At 43.6% G+C, this 16,589-nt stretch overlaps 2 long non-coding RNA genes across 5 annotated transcripts; both read left to right on the top strand.

Annotated features, from left to right (window-relative positions):
• The first annotated feature begins 4,185 nt into the window (after positions 1–4,185).
• Positions 4,186–5,633, top strand: LOC131403295 (uncharacterized). The gene is made up of 3 exons (XR_009219369.1): positions 4,186–4,244; positions 4,926–4,997; positions 5,552–5,633. It is a non-coding gene; the product is annotated as an uncharacterized LOC131403295 (long non-coding RNA).
• Positions 5,634–5,759: 126 nt separating this feature from the next.
• On the top strand, positions 5,760–16,221 carry LOC131403294 (uncharacterized). 4 transcript variants are annotated; one of them, XR_009219365.1, is made up of 7 exons: positions 5,760–6,001; positions 6,950–7,089; positions 11,496–11,587; positions 14,057–14,092; positions 15,613–15,734; positions 15,836–15,902; positions 16,062–16,221. It is a non-coding gene; the product is annotated as an uncharacterized LOC131403294 (long non-coding RNA). The 4 variants fall into 4 exon arrangements; XR_009219366.1 differs by lacking the exon at positions 14,057–14,092; XR_009219368.1 differs by lacking the exons at positions 15,613–15,734; positions 15,836–15,902; positions 16,062–16,221 and adding an exon at positions 14,463–14,520.
• The last annotated feature ends 368 nt before the right edge of the window (positions 16,222–16,589 follow it).

The raw sequence follows: 16,589 nt of genomic DNA, 5'->3' as shown, positions 1-16,589 counted from the left end.
CTAGCACAGGACATAGGTCTAAGGAAGAGGTTAGGTGTAAATATATGTGAATTTAGACTTCATTTCATGGGAAACTGATATGAACTGGATAATGGATATCCATTTCCTGAACTGTGCATGAGACCAGTTCTTCAGACATTGGTCAGATAGACCTAAGGGTGAGGTTGGTGATATAGGCTGTAAAGTACCATTGAGGCTTACCCAAGGCATGGTCAATGACCTCATCCTTGGGTATCACAGGAATCATGCTGGGCTATTTTTGCCGATTGCGATACCAGCTCTTTCTGATGTTGTGTTTTGATGGTTGCAACACCACTCAGTCAATTGCAAGAAACAGAATGTTTGCCTGGGAAAGAAAAAATCCAATCTCAGAATGGGGTAGTTTCCAGAGCCTTGCTGACCCCCATCCCTGATGAAATCTCTGGCACCTTCAGTGGAAGATGTTGCCCAAACGTATTTTTCACCTTTGTCTTTACCAGGGCACAGTGTGCCAGGTGCAGAGCCCCAGGGCAGGGAGGACCCCAGAGCTCCTTACTGAGAGCAGTGAGCAGTTAGGCCTGGACTGGGGGAGTGACAGAAAGAGGACACCGGAAGCAACTCTGACCCACAGTGACATTGAGGGAAGATCTGAGCCAGTATATATTGCTCTTGAAAATGCCCTAGTTCTGATTAATAACAAATCTTCTTTCCATGGTCTTGAATGGCAGAGCACTTTTAGACACGTGTACCATGCACAGGAGTAAAATTTCCCTGCAGAAGGTTGCACTGCAGGTCTCTTTCCATCTCTGCTCCCTCAGTCACCACTGACTAGAGGCCTTGCCTCAAACTGTTGAGTCAGCTGAGATGTTCTTTCTGCTTCTTCTGCCCCTCCTTGGGAAATTTCCACATTCCATGTGCCTGATGAGTTATTCGAGCGGCTTTGATTACATAAGGCCCAGTGTCTACAAGGAAGGTGACTTGGTGGTCAGTGGGATTTCCCCCTTCTATACATTGACCCAGGATTCAGAAATGCAATGGAAATTTCTTTGTGACTCATCCAAGCAAAGATGTCACATTTTACGTGTAAGTTCCTGTGTGTGTGTGAATCCCTCTGACAGTTATGAAAGTTGAATATAAAAGCTGTGTTGAGATTCTCCCGTAAACTATGAATCATCAGCTCCTTTCTTTTCCTTCAATAATTATTTGTGGCTTCCTTTATTTTTCCCTTCTGGAATATTTTCCTTCCAAACAGAAGACAGAAATAAGCATGTTTTATTTTCCCCTGCCTTGGAATAATCTCCATTAGTGATTATTTTCTGAAAGCCTAAAGGATGCAAATTGTAGGGAAAAAACACCAAGATCCTACTGCAGTGATCCACAAGCCATCCTGCTCCTGACCCATATTGTGGGAGGGGAGGGAATCTTTGGGCAAACCATACCTTGGCTAGAAGTTAGTACTAAGAGAAAGTCTCATCATAATGTATAGATTATTCAAAAATGAACTATTTATTGAGATGATATTTATTTTTCTTCAAAATGCATTTACTCAGTATCCTTTATGGTCTAAAATAATTTGGTGTATTCTCTGAAAAAGATGTGCTTTTTTCCAGTTTTATTGAGATATTATTGACGTTCACCACTGTGTAAATTTAAGGTGTACTGCATAATGGTTTGACTTATATATTTGGTAAAATGATTACCACAATAAATTTAGTTAGCATCTATCATCTCATATAAATATAATAAAACAGAAAAAGCAAAAAAAGAAAAAAATATTTTTTTCCTCTTGATGAGAACTCAGGATTTAGTATCTTAACATTCATATGTATCATACAGCGGTGTTAACTATAGTCGTGTTGTACATTTGATCCCTAGTACTGGATGAAAGATCAAGTGTTTAACATATATATACATATATATATATAAAATGGAATTTTCTAGATCTTTTTATTAATTGCTAGCCTAATGATACTGTGGTCAGAGAATGCATTGTGTATAATTTCAATGTTCAAAGGCTTACTTGATGGCCCAGTGTCTGGTCAAATGTATGTATATTCTTTGGGGTTCATAATATACCAGCGTTATTTACATTTATATGTAAATATCTGTTAAGCTTAAGTCTTCCATAACTTGGCATATTTTTTTTGTCTTTAATTTGACCATTTCTAAGAGGATATGTTAAATCTCCAAATCTGGTTGTTCATATATGTACTTATGCACATGGGTCTATAAATAATAGCTTTTTTTCACTTTGGGGGGATATATATAATGACTGTTAGTACTCGATCTTCTCTTCCTTTCACCACATAGGGTCACCACATATGTCACATATGACATATGGTCACCACCTTTGATATTTCACATGCTTTTTGCTTTCAACTCGGATTTTATCAGATATTAACAAGGATACCCATGCTTTCTTTTGGTTCATATTTAAATGGAATATCATTTCTACCTACTTTAACCTCTTCTGTGTTTTGCTTCAAGTATTGGAAAGCATGTAGTTGGGTCCTGTGGTAGGTGAAATGTGCCCCCAAAGGTGACCAATTCCTAATCCTTCGAATCTGTGAATATGTTACCTCACATAGAAAGGAGACTTTGCAAGTGTGAAGAAGTCAAGGATCTTGAGATGAGGAGATAATCCTGAAGTATCTGGATGGGTCCAATATAATCACAAAGGTCCTTACAAGTGAAAGAATAAGTCAAGAAAGTCAGAGTCAGAGAAGGAGTTATGACAATGGAAACAGAGATTGAAGTGATATGAGGCTGTTACCTAGGAATGTGAGCAGCCTCTAGAAGCTAGAAAATGCAAGGAAATGGACTCTTCTCTAGAGCCTCCAGAAGGAATGCATTCCTGCTGACACCTTTATTTTAGCCAGTGAGACTCATTTTAGATTTCTCTCCTCCCAAAGTATAAGATAATAAATTTTGTGTTATTTTAGGCCTCTAAATCTGTGGTAGTTTCTCAGAGTAGCAATAGGAAATGGATACAAATCCTATTTGTAATCCAATCTGAGTGTTTCTGTGTGACTCAGAATTACAGCATCCCAACATTTTGGTTTTTAAAGCTGTATTCACCAATGAAAATAATATTTTAATGTTAGAGCACCAAAAGCCTATGTTCTGCTGTGCAATCTTCTGGAATTGCATGTTGTACCTTGTCAATTAAATTGTTTGAAAATTAACGTTGGACTGAACTTAGATGTGTAAGAGAGGAATCAACCCAAAGATAAGCTGTAAAGCTCACTGCTTATGATGGTTTTCTAATCTGTAAAGAAATAGATGAAAAGCTGCAAGTTTACACTGCTCCTCGGACTCTGAATTGTTTTAGAACTCTTTTAGAAAAACATAGAGTCATAAATTGCTTCTTCCTCTTTATTTTCTCCCTAAGACTATCTCCTTATTTATTATGGTGCAATTTCCCTGCTTCTGGTAGTATGTGTTTCCTAAGTCTGTGAGGCAGGCAGTTTTAGAAAAGTATATTGCAAAAGTTTTGATGATACCATTCTATACTCGACTTGCCCTTCCTTCAAGTTTTTCTTATGCACTTCCCTGTCCTACCTAGTTTCTTTAATGGATTATAAACTTTTGCTTCATCTCACTATACCTGCACATGCCCATGACCAACCTCATGTTGGTGCCACTGTGTGAAATAGTGTTTGACTTGTAAACAAATATGCAAATGGGTTCTTTCCCCTTAAGCATCCTTTGTGCCTCTTCTTTCCACTAATTCATTTTAGGATATTGATCTATCTCTTTTGAGTCTAGAGTTGTAGGGCTTGATCTTCCAAGGCTTTGGGAACATCTTGTGCGTGTGCTCCAGATTCCAAAGTCATGAAGAGACAGCCATTGCTCTGGAATGAACAAGTTGCTTAAGTCAAAATGCCACCCTTTACTCTTTTTTTTCCCCACTTGAGTTATGCCTGAAGTGCATGACTTGATCTTTGTTTTTAATACTATGGCCTTGGTACAGGTTGAACTTCAAAAACTATCGTTATGTCCTGGTCTTTGTTTTTGCCATCGAGGAGATCAACAGGAGCCCCCAGCGGCTCCCCAACCTGTCTCTGGGTTTCCATGTCTACAATTCCTTCCACAGTGATGTCAGCACCTTGGTGAGCACCCTGAGGTGGTTATCGGGATGGGGTCAGATGATCCCTAATTACACCTGCCAGGCACAGAACAAGAATATGGCTGTCACTGCAGGAACCACACCAGCATTCTCTGCCCACATTGCGACACTGTTGGAGCTCTACAAAATACCACAGGTATGAGCATGGTGGAGGGATGGATCTGGAGGGACTGACGTTTTCCTCCTTGGTGAAATTCTGTGGCCACTCATGTGGAAAAGAAGAAAGTGGTTTTGCATGTCTCCCTAATAGGAAAAAACCTACCACAGATAGTTCTTGAAATGGTGGATTCATTATTTTGGTGTGTGAATCTGAGAGAGGGATGAAGTAGCCAGAGGCTAGCATCACTGTCTAAAGCAGACCACAGGAGCTTCTGGAAGTGTGGTTGCCCAAATTCTCTCAAAGGAGTGGAAGCTAGATATTCTGAAATAATCATACCCTAGTTACTTATCGAATAGTTAATAAAATTTTATATGTAAACATGTACTTAAAACCACTTTACACTCTTCAAATGCTTTACAAATAGTCACAAATTTAATTCTAATATAAGTCAATGAATAGGTAACGTTATTATGGGACTTTTTAGAGATATAGAAACTAAGATGGATAGAGGTTATTTAACCTTCTCAAGTGCGTTAAGCTAGTCACATTAGAGTCAGGATTTGAACCCAGGCAGTCTGCGTTCAAAGCCAAGCTTCCCCTCAATCACTTCTACCATCAGATAATATTGCTTCATACTCACAGTGTTAGCACCAAGAATGTAAGTTTAGCTAGCTGATCATATGAATTTTGTTGAAATTCTGTTTATTTTTCTTCCAGAGAACTCAATATGGAACACTTTTTCTCTTTTGATTCAGACAACCTATGGAGATTTTGATCCTGTACTGAAAGGTAAGGACTAGTTTTCTGCTCTCTATCAGATAGCTCACAAGGACACATCTCTAGTCTTCAGAATGGTCTTATTGTTGACACATTTTGGCTGGACCTGGGTAGGAATCTTAGTATCACTTGATAAAAAAGGTGAGCAATTCCTCTGGGAACTTAGAAGAGAGATGACTATGAACGGTGCCTGCCTGTGACTAAGATACCTGTGAGCAAGAGGACGTACACTTCAAAAGATTGGACATGCATAGCCAGAAGCACAGACTCATCAGCCAACGTGTTTATCATTTATGGTGACACAAGTAGATTAATAAATGTGAGCATTGCAGGAAACCATTATTTAACCACTCAGAAGGTGTGGATCACTACACCACAGTGGGATGCTTCTTTTATTCCACGTCACCACTTTTTCGATACCTACCATGGGAGTCTTTCCTTTGCACACCAGAACTTTGAGATATCTGGATTTAAACACTCTCTATGGACAGTTAGCCCCTCTAAATACCAAGAAGACTTTTTCTTTACCAAATGATGCCTTGAACATTTCAACTGCTCATTTGCAGGAACTGAATGTGGAAATTTTTGGAGTGTCCATTCAATGCCTCCCTGGAGTCTCTGCCAAAGGAAACATTAGACACGACTCTGTCTGGATCCAGCTACTACATCTATGATGCTGTGGATGTGGTGGCATGAGCCCTCCATGAAATACTTCTTATAAAAGCAGAACCGGGGTCCATAATGGATGCAGGCCAGCTCATGTTTTTCCCTTAGCAGGTAAAATTCTCCCTTAAATAGGATTCTCATTATTGTTCTTTTAGGATCCGAGAGTTATTTTATTTGGGTATCGAATTGTGATTGTCACATTGTCACAGATCAGCAGTGACTTGTGCATAATGAATTACTGTTCTTTCTTACAGGTTGCAAGTAAACCTCTAATGATTGTAGGGTCTAATTAGCAACAGTGTCAACTCTTTTAACTAGAAATAATTGATTAAAAACTTTCACTGTGAGAGGTAAGCGTTCAAGAGAAAACAATGACAATTCATCCCAGGGAATTAAAAAATTCAGGGATTTCCAAAATCTAGTTCTGGCCCTATCCCTTGATATCTTAAATGCTTCTGGGGAAAGGACAATTTATTTGAACTTCCTGCATTTTTCTAGAAAGGCTACTGATAGCTAAATAAATATTTCCCCATTGAAATTTAAAATGACTTTTGGAAGCAAGGAGTTTGATCCCCTTTTTACAGATCAGAACCCCAATACTATGAAATATATTTTAATTCCCCAAGTCCTTATCAATTCTATTTAGATGAATTTGTACATGAACCTAGACTTTTATAAATCCAAAACCTATGAATAATGTGTCATGAAACTCTTGCTTTCAGGTATGAGGAAGTGAATGTCATGTTAGATCTAAATACACACATTTGTTGTGAATATATATTTGTTCATGTATATATACAACCATATATATAGTTATGTATTATACAAATATCAGTTGTACATTTATATAGAAATTATATCAATTAATGCGTGAAGATTCTGTACTAGGAGCTTTCATCTCTTCTCTCTCATTTAATAAAATATTTTGTTCAAAGGTAGGAAGAAGCAGGCTGTCTTTGTCTCTTCTTGAGCTCGAGGAAACTCCCTAGCACCCCTAAAGCAAACCTCATTGCTCAAGGTGCAGCTCAGGTTTAGCCCCACAGCACTCCCTGGACGTGGAATCTTCAGGAATGGTTTAAACCTCACCATGTGCTCTCTGAGGGCAGACAAGAATGCCTGCTTCCTTAAGCATGCAGAATAGTAAACACTCCCCAAATTGAACTTATTCAGAGGATGACTAATATAGAGGGGAAAAAATCTAATTGCTGGGCAACTCAGTATCCCCACCAGTTCGAATCTGGGTTTTCTGCCTTCAATTTCCATGCTCATTTCATTTCCCCATTATGTCTCCCTTTTAGCTCCACCCATTCCTAAGAAACACCCAATTTAAAAAAAGCACTGGAGCTCACGTGTCACTGGATGAGAAAAGAAACTCTGTGTCACAGCATGTAATTCTGAACTATATGATTTTCCTAAAGGTCTTGGACTTCAGGTGAAAGTAAGGGAGTTTGTTCCCCAGGAACCACGTGGTCAAGGTTTCATCACACATGAGGAGCTGATAGACTGGGCCATGCGATTCAAAAAGGTTGCAGACAAGTCAATCTTGGATTAATCATCTACATCACAAGATAGAGAGCATATATGAAAATAATGGTGAAATCATTTAACTCATAACAAAATTCTCATTTGTTGATATAATTTTTCTTACTGTCCAAGAGATATTGAAAGGACACTTGTAATTAAAGAGATATTCCGGAATTTTGAAATGCTTTATACATTACAGCAGGACAGTGAGGCTACCAATTTAATAGGATGAGCTGATAAAAAATTGATTGAATTCCCATTTAAGCTGAAAAAGTGTCAATCTCACGTGCTTGCAAATTTATTGCTCTGCATGCATTGTGCCCTGAAGATATAACAGATGCTGATGACCTAGACTTTTGATGATTTAAAGATACAATTCAAATTGTCTTTTGCCATATGCTTTTCTTCCAGAAAACAAATTTTATTCTCTTTAACGAAAATCAAAAGAATTGACATTGAGGGGTTTTTTTAATATTTCAATATTTTATTAATTTTCCTTATATTTCCATCTCTTCATCCCAACTTTATACATTCTTGTAGAAAAATTCACCATCAGAAAAAAAGATTCTTTTGGCTCCCAAGGAACTGCATTCTTCCTCTTCTTCAGATTTCCCTTTAGAACTCAGTCTTGTAAGCCATCCCTCAAGATGCTATATTATATCATTCAAGCCTGTCCCTGTGTCTTTGGTGTATAATCTACCTGACATTAAATACATTACTAAATAAATTCAATAATTACAATTTGTACTAATCAAACAATTCTCATATAAATGCATTGTATGAATTAAAATATTATTTTTTATTAAGGTAAAATCTGCTTATAGTTCAAAAAAGTAATCCTGGAATACCATATTCAGAATCACATTTGTTATTGCCAGATGCCCCATTCCATAAAACAAACAAGTGTCCTAGTCATTGAGATGGAAAATTTTTTAAATCAGTACGTATTTTCGTGTTGGGAACTCTTTTCTGCAGATTGACCTTGATTTTATTTTGCTTTCCCTGGGTGCATCAATCATGTCAAATCTTATAGGTGATCTCTAAGATAAGTTTTGAGGTAATTTAAACAATATTATCAATTATTCAATATTATTAAATAAAAAAATATTATCCAATTATATAGTATTGTTCAGTATCATCAATAATTCTCTTCTTTCAAACTCCCCACTCTGGGTGTAGGACGTTCTGTCAGCCAGGATTCAGGAACATCCCTCAGGAAGAGAGAGCTACCTGCTGCTTTGTCTGTGTATTGTGCCCCGAGAGAGAAATATGTAATCAGACAGATATGAACTGGCAAAATTACACAATCACTTTCTCTCACCTCTTCTTTGTCTCCAAATAAAATGTAAAGGATCTGAGAGTAACCAATAGCATCACATTTCTTCATTATTTTCTATTATTTCATTCACTCATTCAATACATTCATTTAGGAAATCAATACATCGTTTCCATGTTGGGAGTTACCTTGATCTGGCTTCCTTATACTCACATTGTTAGGTTCTGCTGAAGCAGCTCTTCTCAAGGGAATACAACCCTTAAACCACATGATGTGTTAGGCAAACACTTAGAGATTCCGTAGCACCGTATACTCATCTTGATCACAGAATAACACACATGGAATTACGATGGAAGTAAGTGTGGGTGTCTTTAGCACATGCCTCCTATTCATATCTTTACACCCAAGGTGGCGAGCACTATGCCTTACACATAGTAGGTGTGCAAAAACCAGAACTAAAGATTCAATAAATGAATGGACATATTATATTATTATTACTCTAGTAGAAGACATAAACAATGAATTGAGCATGCAAACTTGATAAGATAAAGGCTCTGCTTTCCAAGAAATCATAGTGAGGTACATGTGAAAAAGAATAGCAGGGCAATTTGAAAAGTGCCAAAATAAAGGTAGTTAGAGGTTAGCAGAGTCAACAAGAGTAGATAGTGTTACTTGGATAAATCAGATAATTCTTCATGGAAAGCTTATGTTTGAGTTGAGCTTTTAAAAATATGGGGGGATTTTTCAGTTAAAGATGAAGAGGGCCTCTTGGCAACAGATGTTTGAGCAACAAAAGTTATGCAAGATTAAGAAGTTCTGGAGACCTACCATCCAACATGGGCCGATAGTTCACAATACTGTACTGTAGACTTAAAAATTTACTAGGAGGGTAGATTTATGTTAAGTATTCCTACCTCAAAAGAAAAAAAGTATTTTAAAAAAGGAAGTTAAATAAAAAAATTAAAGAGGACAGGAGGAAACATTTGGGGGTGATGAATAGGTTAAGGACTTGAGTAGTGATGGTTTCACGGGTGTATATTATCTCCGAACACATTAAGTTGTATACATTAAATATGTACAGCTTTTTGTATGTCAGTCATACCTCAATAAAGTTTTTTTTAAATGTTTTCATGTGGCATATTCAGACATTCAGAATATGACTAATATGACTGGAATGAGATGATAAAAGACTGATCATGGATGATGATGGAATAGGTAAATAATGAAAAAAAATCCCATCATATTTAAAGTACAATATTCCAGTCTTACCAAACAAAACAGCAAACAATTCATATATACTTATTACCAAAGTTGTCTCTACATTGCTAAATGTTCTGTCCAGTAAGATAATTCATGAAATAACATATTACAGAAATAATAATGGGCTGGAGGAGAGAGCATGTTTACAAATTATGTTTGTTGTTAGAATGCATCTGGCTATAAATTAAAAAGAAAAAAGTCTAAAAGTGTCTTTTAAAAAATATTTATTATATCCCATAAAAAAGACCAGAGTAATTTACTACGATGATTCTTTGTGCCAGAAAAAATAAAAGCACAATTGTTGCATTATAAAGACGGAGAAGGAAATAGGTTTCATTCCATTTGTTATTTACTTGATGAATGTTGTCATAGATATCACTTTTTACGAAAAAATAGTGAAAGAATTAAAAAAAAGGCCATGATAGAATGACTCCAGGTTTAGGGAAAGGAATGAAGAAAAGCTATTCAACATCCAGCTACCTGTACAGTCTAGGGGTGCAAGGAAAGCATCGCCTCCAGCCCCGCCGCTGGAGCTGATTTCCTCCCACTGTGAGGTCGGCCAGACTTATTCCAGCCCCACCCCCGCCTCTTCCCGCCCCTGGAACTGGTCTCCGCGGACAACCTCCTGGCCTGGTTCCGCCCGCAGCCTGGTCCCGGCTCATTGCCCCGCCCGCACCCTTGTCCCCCCGACCCCCGGGCCTGGTGTCACTCACACCCTTGTGCCCGCCCACAGCCCGCCCCTAGAACTGGTTCCCGCCCCTAGATTCCGTCCCTGTCCCTGGTGCTGACCCAGCCCGCGGCCCAGCTTCGCACTCACTCTAGACACTGGAGACCTCCCCCGAGGCTGGAGTGCGCGGCCCCGCCCCGCCCGCCGCCTCAACCCGGAGCCCCCAAACGTCCGTCCTCCCCGAACGCCCGCCCGAGACCGGAAGCGGAAGCGCGGGCGGCGCCGTGGATGGAGCGGGAGGTCTGCGCGGTGTGTCCAGTCTTCTCGGCGCGGACGGGATTCCCGTGGACCTTCGGCCGAAGGGGCGAGGCGCGGTGAGTGGCGGGCGGTCCCGGCTCCGGTCGCGGTCGACGGAGGGGCCTGGGCCGCGGGCAGCCCCGTCACGGCCCGGCGTCCCTCCGTCCCCCCGGAGCCCCGTTTCCCCGGGCTGTTCGCTCAGGGCGCCCGAGGCTGCTGTTCCTCCCGGCTCCGGGCGCCGCCGGCCCCTCCTCAGAGTCCCCGTCACCGTCCTCCGTGTGATTTTGTCCCCAGGGGGCTTATCCGCGTCTGGAGGCGGTGTTTGGGTTGTTACTAATGGGGGCGCTCCTGGCATCTAGAGGGGGAGGCAGGGATGCTGCTCAGCGTCCTCCAGGGCCCAGGACGGCCCGACAGAGAATCATCCGGCCCCAGATGTCAATGGTGCGGAGGTTGGGAAACCTGCTCCAGGGCCTGAAAATCTCCCGAGCCCTGAATGAAGTGTGGGAAATATTTACAAGTCAGCGAGCCACTTACAGGGGCCATAAATGACAAGCTTGTTTAAAGGGTCCGGAGTCACCAAAAAGTCTCTGTCCAGCCAAGTGAGTTGAGCGAGTCAAGTGCACACAGCGCGGAGCTGCTTCTCCCATCTTGGGGAGCAGGTGGCTGGACAGGAATCGGGAAAATCCAGTCTCAGCCAACAGTTACAGTTAAATAAGTAAATACGAAAAAGAAAAGTAAGTGGGGTGGGCTTTCCTTCCATCACCTGTATTACTCCCTGTAAAAGGCCTCAAAAGCAATCTTTGCTTTTTTTTTCCGTTAGAAAAGAAAAGTGTCTGTGGGGCTCAAGTTTGAGTTGAAACCAGGCTCAGGGTCCACCTGTCCTCGCTGATCCGTGGATTTCTGTGTGACCAGGTGAGTACCCTGTGGACCTGGTACCAACAGGTTCCGGCAGCCTCCGCTGTGCAGAAGACCTGCCAGTGGGCTTTCCTGGGCTCAGGTTGTCACCACATGGACACTGAGAGTGAGGGTATCATGAGAAAAATTATTGATGTTTGATGGATTATATTCAAGGGAAAGATGGTAAGGTGTGTGAGGCTCTGTGTGTGTAAATAATTCAGAAAATAGTTATTTGCAAAGAAGAACACATTAAACAAATATATGTAAATAAGTGTAAATATGTGTAACATAGACTTACCTGCATTCCGAATTCTCAAAAGTCAGGATTCCATATATAAATATAAATATATAAATGTTTTACGTGTATATGTAGTATTACAAGACATCTCATTAAATATTAGCAGGGATGCTCAGCAACATTCCTCAGGCCTATTCAATTTGACTTCTAAAGACCTATAAATGCTCCACAAAAATTCAAAATCTTACAGACACCTGGAGAAAAATATGATTTGAACTTCTTTATGTTAGTAACAGAAATGTAAAGTTAAATTGACCAGCAGCCGGATTTATTTTCAGCATATTGTTGTTGTTTATGAGATTTCAAATCATTTGGAGGAATATTAAGCAACACTTTTTAGATAGAAGGGTAGGGCACTAGTCTCCAAAAAGATTGTCCTCTCCACCTCACATTCTAAAGGGAATTAACTTTGCTTCTTGAGTCCTTTCTGAAATAACAGTCTGGTGATTCACGTTGAAGACAATCTTGTTAAGTAATTTTATATATAATTGTTGGCCTCTCCTAATTGTGTGTGTATGTCTGTGTGCCTTTTTCATTCTAGCATTCCTGGGACGTTCTTGAGGGAATGTGTGCTTGTCATGCAGTAGATATTCTTTGAGTGCACAATTTATGGTGACCCACCATCCTCATTTATTCAGAACAGAGGGGTTTTCCAGGACACAGGACATTTAGCGTTCAAACCAGGATGGTTCCTCATCTGATGAGCCAGGCTCTGGGCCAGATGCGTGGGGACCTGGAGAACCAAACAGACCTTGTCCCACCTCCATGGGATTTATATTCTGTTAGGGAATTTGGATTTTAGACAGTTAATGATGAGAGTGATGTGGGAGTTTGGCACAAGGGGACTCAACCTGAGGGGGCAGGGAAGCCCTCTTGAGAAGGACTGATATTTAGCTTGAGAGCTAGAGTTGGGACTGGATTTAGGTGGTTGGAGGGTTAGACTGGAGTGAGGGTGTGGGAGTGTGTTCAAGAGAGCGTTTCAGGCAGAGGGACCCGCATGAGGACACCCCTGAAGCAGAGAGCCTGGTGTGTCCATGACCTGAAAGAGGGATGGCTGAGCCGAGTCAACACAGGGGGAGGGGTGTGAGCCAGACCAGCGAGGGGAACAGGCTGGACCAGGTCAGGCGTGACTTTGGACTCTGTTCTAAGACCAGTGGGAAGACAGTGGAGAGGTGCGAGCAGATGGGTGATGTGATTGGCGTTTGGTCTAAGCATGTGGGTTAAAATGGACTTCATGGTTAAGAATGTAGACTTAAGAGGCAGATAGGAGGTGTTGGGAAGAAGGTTACGAATAAGGTGATTGTTCCCTAGGCCTGGGTGATGGCTGTGGAGTAGGAAAGAAGTAGAAAGAAAAGACCTTGGAGTGTAGAACCGCGAGAAGGTAACGGTACTTTCTTGCCTGGATGTGTCAGATGGCACAGGGTAGTGACTGTGCTCCTCGCTGCTGTCCGTGCAGACCTGCAGGCGCCCCCTCACCCAGGTCTGTGTGTTCACCCCACTTAGCCACTCACAGGCCTCCCTCCACATCTTAAAGGAAGTCAGGCCTTACTTGTGAGGGGGTTGTCTCAGACGGGAGACACCGAGGAGAGCCCCTCCAGGCATCAGAGCAGCCCCTTCAGCCTCTCCCTCAGGCTGCTACCCCTCCACTCTCTCGCTTTCCACCCTCAGAAGGACCCCTGCTCAATATTCCACGTCCCCATGTTCTTCCTCCCTCAGGCTTGAGAAGGGTGGGCAGCCAGTGGGGTGGACATCATCTGTACCTTCCACTCTGACCCCCGCAGGTCCTGGGCTGGACAGAGAGCAACTCTACTGGGAGCTGAGCCATGAGAGCCAGGGCGTCCCCCACCTGGGCTCCTTCATCCTGGATGGGGACAGCCTCTATGTCAGTGTTGAGGGGCTGGGCTACAGCCGTGCTCTCTGTCCCTATCATAGTTCTGTGTTGCCTCCATTGCTCTAAAGTGAGCTGTGATCCATCTCTGTCTCCTTCTGGTCGGGGTGCAGTCTTCTGGGGTGATGACTGGGGCCAGCCACCTTCCATCTCGTTTCATCCCCCCTGAACACCCCTCCACTCTTCCCCTCTGCTTTTCCCTAAGCTTTTCCCACAAAGCTCCCTACATCCTCCCTATCCCTTAATCCTTTATGTTCACCCCAACTCTTGCTCAGCTCCTCTCACCTTCTCTCCACAGCTGACACCTATGGAGCTGTGGCCCTGACTACTACCAGTGAGTATTCCTGGCCCTCATCTCCTGGGTTCCATCCCCATTTGGGGTTGGGGAGCAGTGGTTCTCCTGCACCCACTGTCCTTGGTGAGAGAAGGACCTGGAAGGGCCCTAACTCATCCCTTCTCTCTCTCCCGTGTTCTGGTGGAGAGTTGCAGCCCAGGGTGAGAAAGCCTTAGTGACAGACATATTCTCCACCACATTCTGACCCCATGTGGTTTTCACTTTAATTCTCCTAAAGCCTTGCCCTTGGTCCTCCTTTTCCAGGTGTCCCATCCATCTGTCCAGTGTTCTGCCCGTCCATCTGTCTCTCCTCTGTGTTCAGTCTCTCTTGTTCACCTATCTCACTCTCTTGGGCTCCTCTCATCCACAGGCTTGCTCATCCCTCTACTCACACAGTCACCCCTCCCCTCACTCATTTATGCTTCACCTGTGAATGGTGGTCCTGGCACAGCCACTGCTGGAGCCCGGGTGAGCCTGGGGGCTCCTCCCACTCTGTCCCTCCCTGAGACAGCCCTCGCCACAGCTCCCGAGCCGGCCACCACGTCCCTGCATACTTGATCATCAACTGTGCCACCAGAAGCCACCACAAGTGTCTGGGGGCCCCTTTTCCTTCCCAAGAGAAGCTCTCCAGCCCCACACCTCCACCAGCCAGTTGTGATCCAGGAGCTGGGCAGCCACAGTGTGAGATTCTGGTTTTGAGGAAATGGTGCTGATCACAAAGATTATACCAATGATTCAGTCTGAGGCCAGCCCTCAGAGAGCCCCTAGCCTCGTGAAATTAACACACCAATATAACACTGTGTGGGAGGTTTCGGGAAGAGGCACTGGCATAGTTTGCAGAGGAAGAGCTTGCTAGAGAAAGTTGCACCTGAATAGAGTCTTTAAGAATGAGCAGGAGAGACCCAGGCAGGTAGAGGATGAAGAGTTTTTCTGGCAGAGAGGATTCCGTGAGCAAAGGCTTGCGCCAGAAACAACATGCCGAATGGGGAGAATTGAAACGAATTTGGGTTGCGTGAAGCATGAAGTTTAACCCGCGGTACATGGATAAAATGAGACTGAAAGGTCAGCAGGAGCCAGATTGAGTAGAGCCTTGAGTGCCAGGTCAAGAAGGTTGAACTAGACACTGAAGGCCATAGGGAGCCACGGGTGGTACTAGAGCAGTGGTGGCCCTAGTGAGGTATTCATTTCAGAAAGATTCTTCTAGTGGTCAATGTAGAACATCCTTTAGACAGAGCATCCAGTGAGCCTGCTGGGGTGTTGGTCCGGGTGAAGGAAGTTAAGACCTGAGCTGGGACAGGGATGGAGAGGGAGTGTGTGTGAGGACCAGTGTGCAACTGGAATTTGTGTTACTGGGAGGGAGGAGGAGCTGAGCAGATATGCTGGTTCTGACTTGGGTGACCACACGGGTGGGTGGTGGTGCCCCTGGGAGAGAAGACGCCAGATGATAATGAGTGCAGGACTCTGGTGTGGTCTCAGGCCAGCTCTCAGTGATGGCCATCGCTCTCCCTCTCGTCTTGCAGCTTTGGGACACAACCTGAAGACCCTCACAGTCACCTTCCCCATCTCCACCCTCCAGTATTCATCAGACAGGAGCAATGGCTCAGCCACGTTCCACTCCACTGAGAGGGTCCTGCAGAGCCTGGTGAGACCCTGGTCCCAGCAGCTCCTGGTGGGTTAAATCCCACCCAGCCCCTCCCCCAATCCCTGTCCCTCCTGCTCCTCCTCCTCCTCCTTCCTCCCCAGCTGGATCCTTGTTCAAGAAGAGCAGCCTGGGCCTCTTCTCCTTGAGTTGCAGACTGGTCTCCCTCAGGTGAGACCCTCCCCTCAGTATTTGCCCCTAATGACTACTTTTGTTACCACCCCTCTCTCAGTCTCCCCTCTGACCTCCCATTTCCTCCTTCCTGTTCTGGCCCCCACCCCAGAGGTTTCAGGACCTCTCTCTAGATTCCCCATGTACCTCTCTCCCCAGGCCTGTGAAGGATGGGGGAGCCACCTGTGTGGACGCTGTCTGCACCCACCACCGTGACCTCGTGGGCCACCATGCCTCTGTGCTGGGAGCTGAGAGTCTCCACGTGTCTGCTCTTCCTCTCGGTGGCTCCAGGCTCTGCACCCTGGAGTTTATGCATGCAGAGAGAATACCAGCTGCATTACCGCAGCATCAGCTGGAACCACAGCAACCCGAAGCCCACATCCTCGGAGTACACCGCCCTGCTGAGGGTCACCCAGGACCAGGTGGGGTCTCCCCTGTCCCGTCTCTCCTTTCCCTGAAGGCACCCTCATTCCTCTGCCTGACTTACATCTGTTACATGGTTGTTTCAATCCTTCACATTCCCTGCGTGTCTGGGTTCTCTCAGTTTCCAGAGGTGATGTCCTAGCTGCCTTCCCCATTTCTCACGTGGGTAAACTGAAGCTCAGAAAGGGGAGTATTGTGTCTAAGGTCACACAATGAGTTAGGGGCAGAGCCAGGATTTGAAGTCAGGTCTCCCTTGCCCCAAAG

This window comes from Diceros bicornis, unplaced genomic scaffold (genome assembly GCF_020826845.1).
Source record: "Diceros bicornis minor isolate mBicDic1 unplaced genomic scaffold, mDicBic1.mat.cur scaffold_667_ctg1, whole genome shotgun sequence".
Lineage (NCBI taxonomy): Eukaryota > Metazoa > Chordata > Mammalia > Perissodactyla > Rhinocerotidae > Diceros > Diceros bicornis.
Note: the sequence above shows the minus strand (reverse complement) of the source record. Positions and strands in the feature narration are given on the sequence as shown.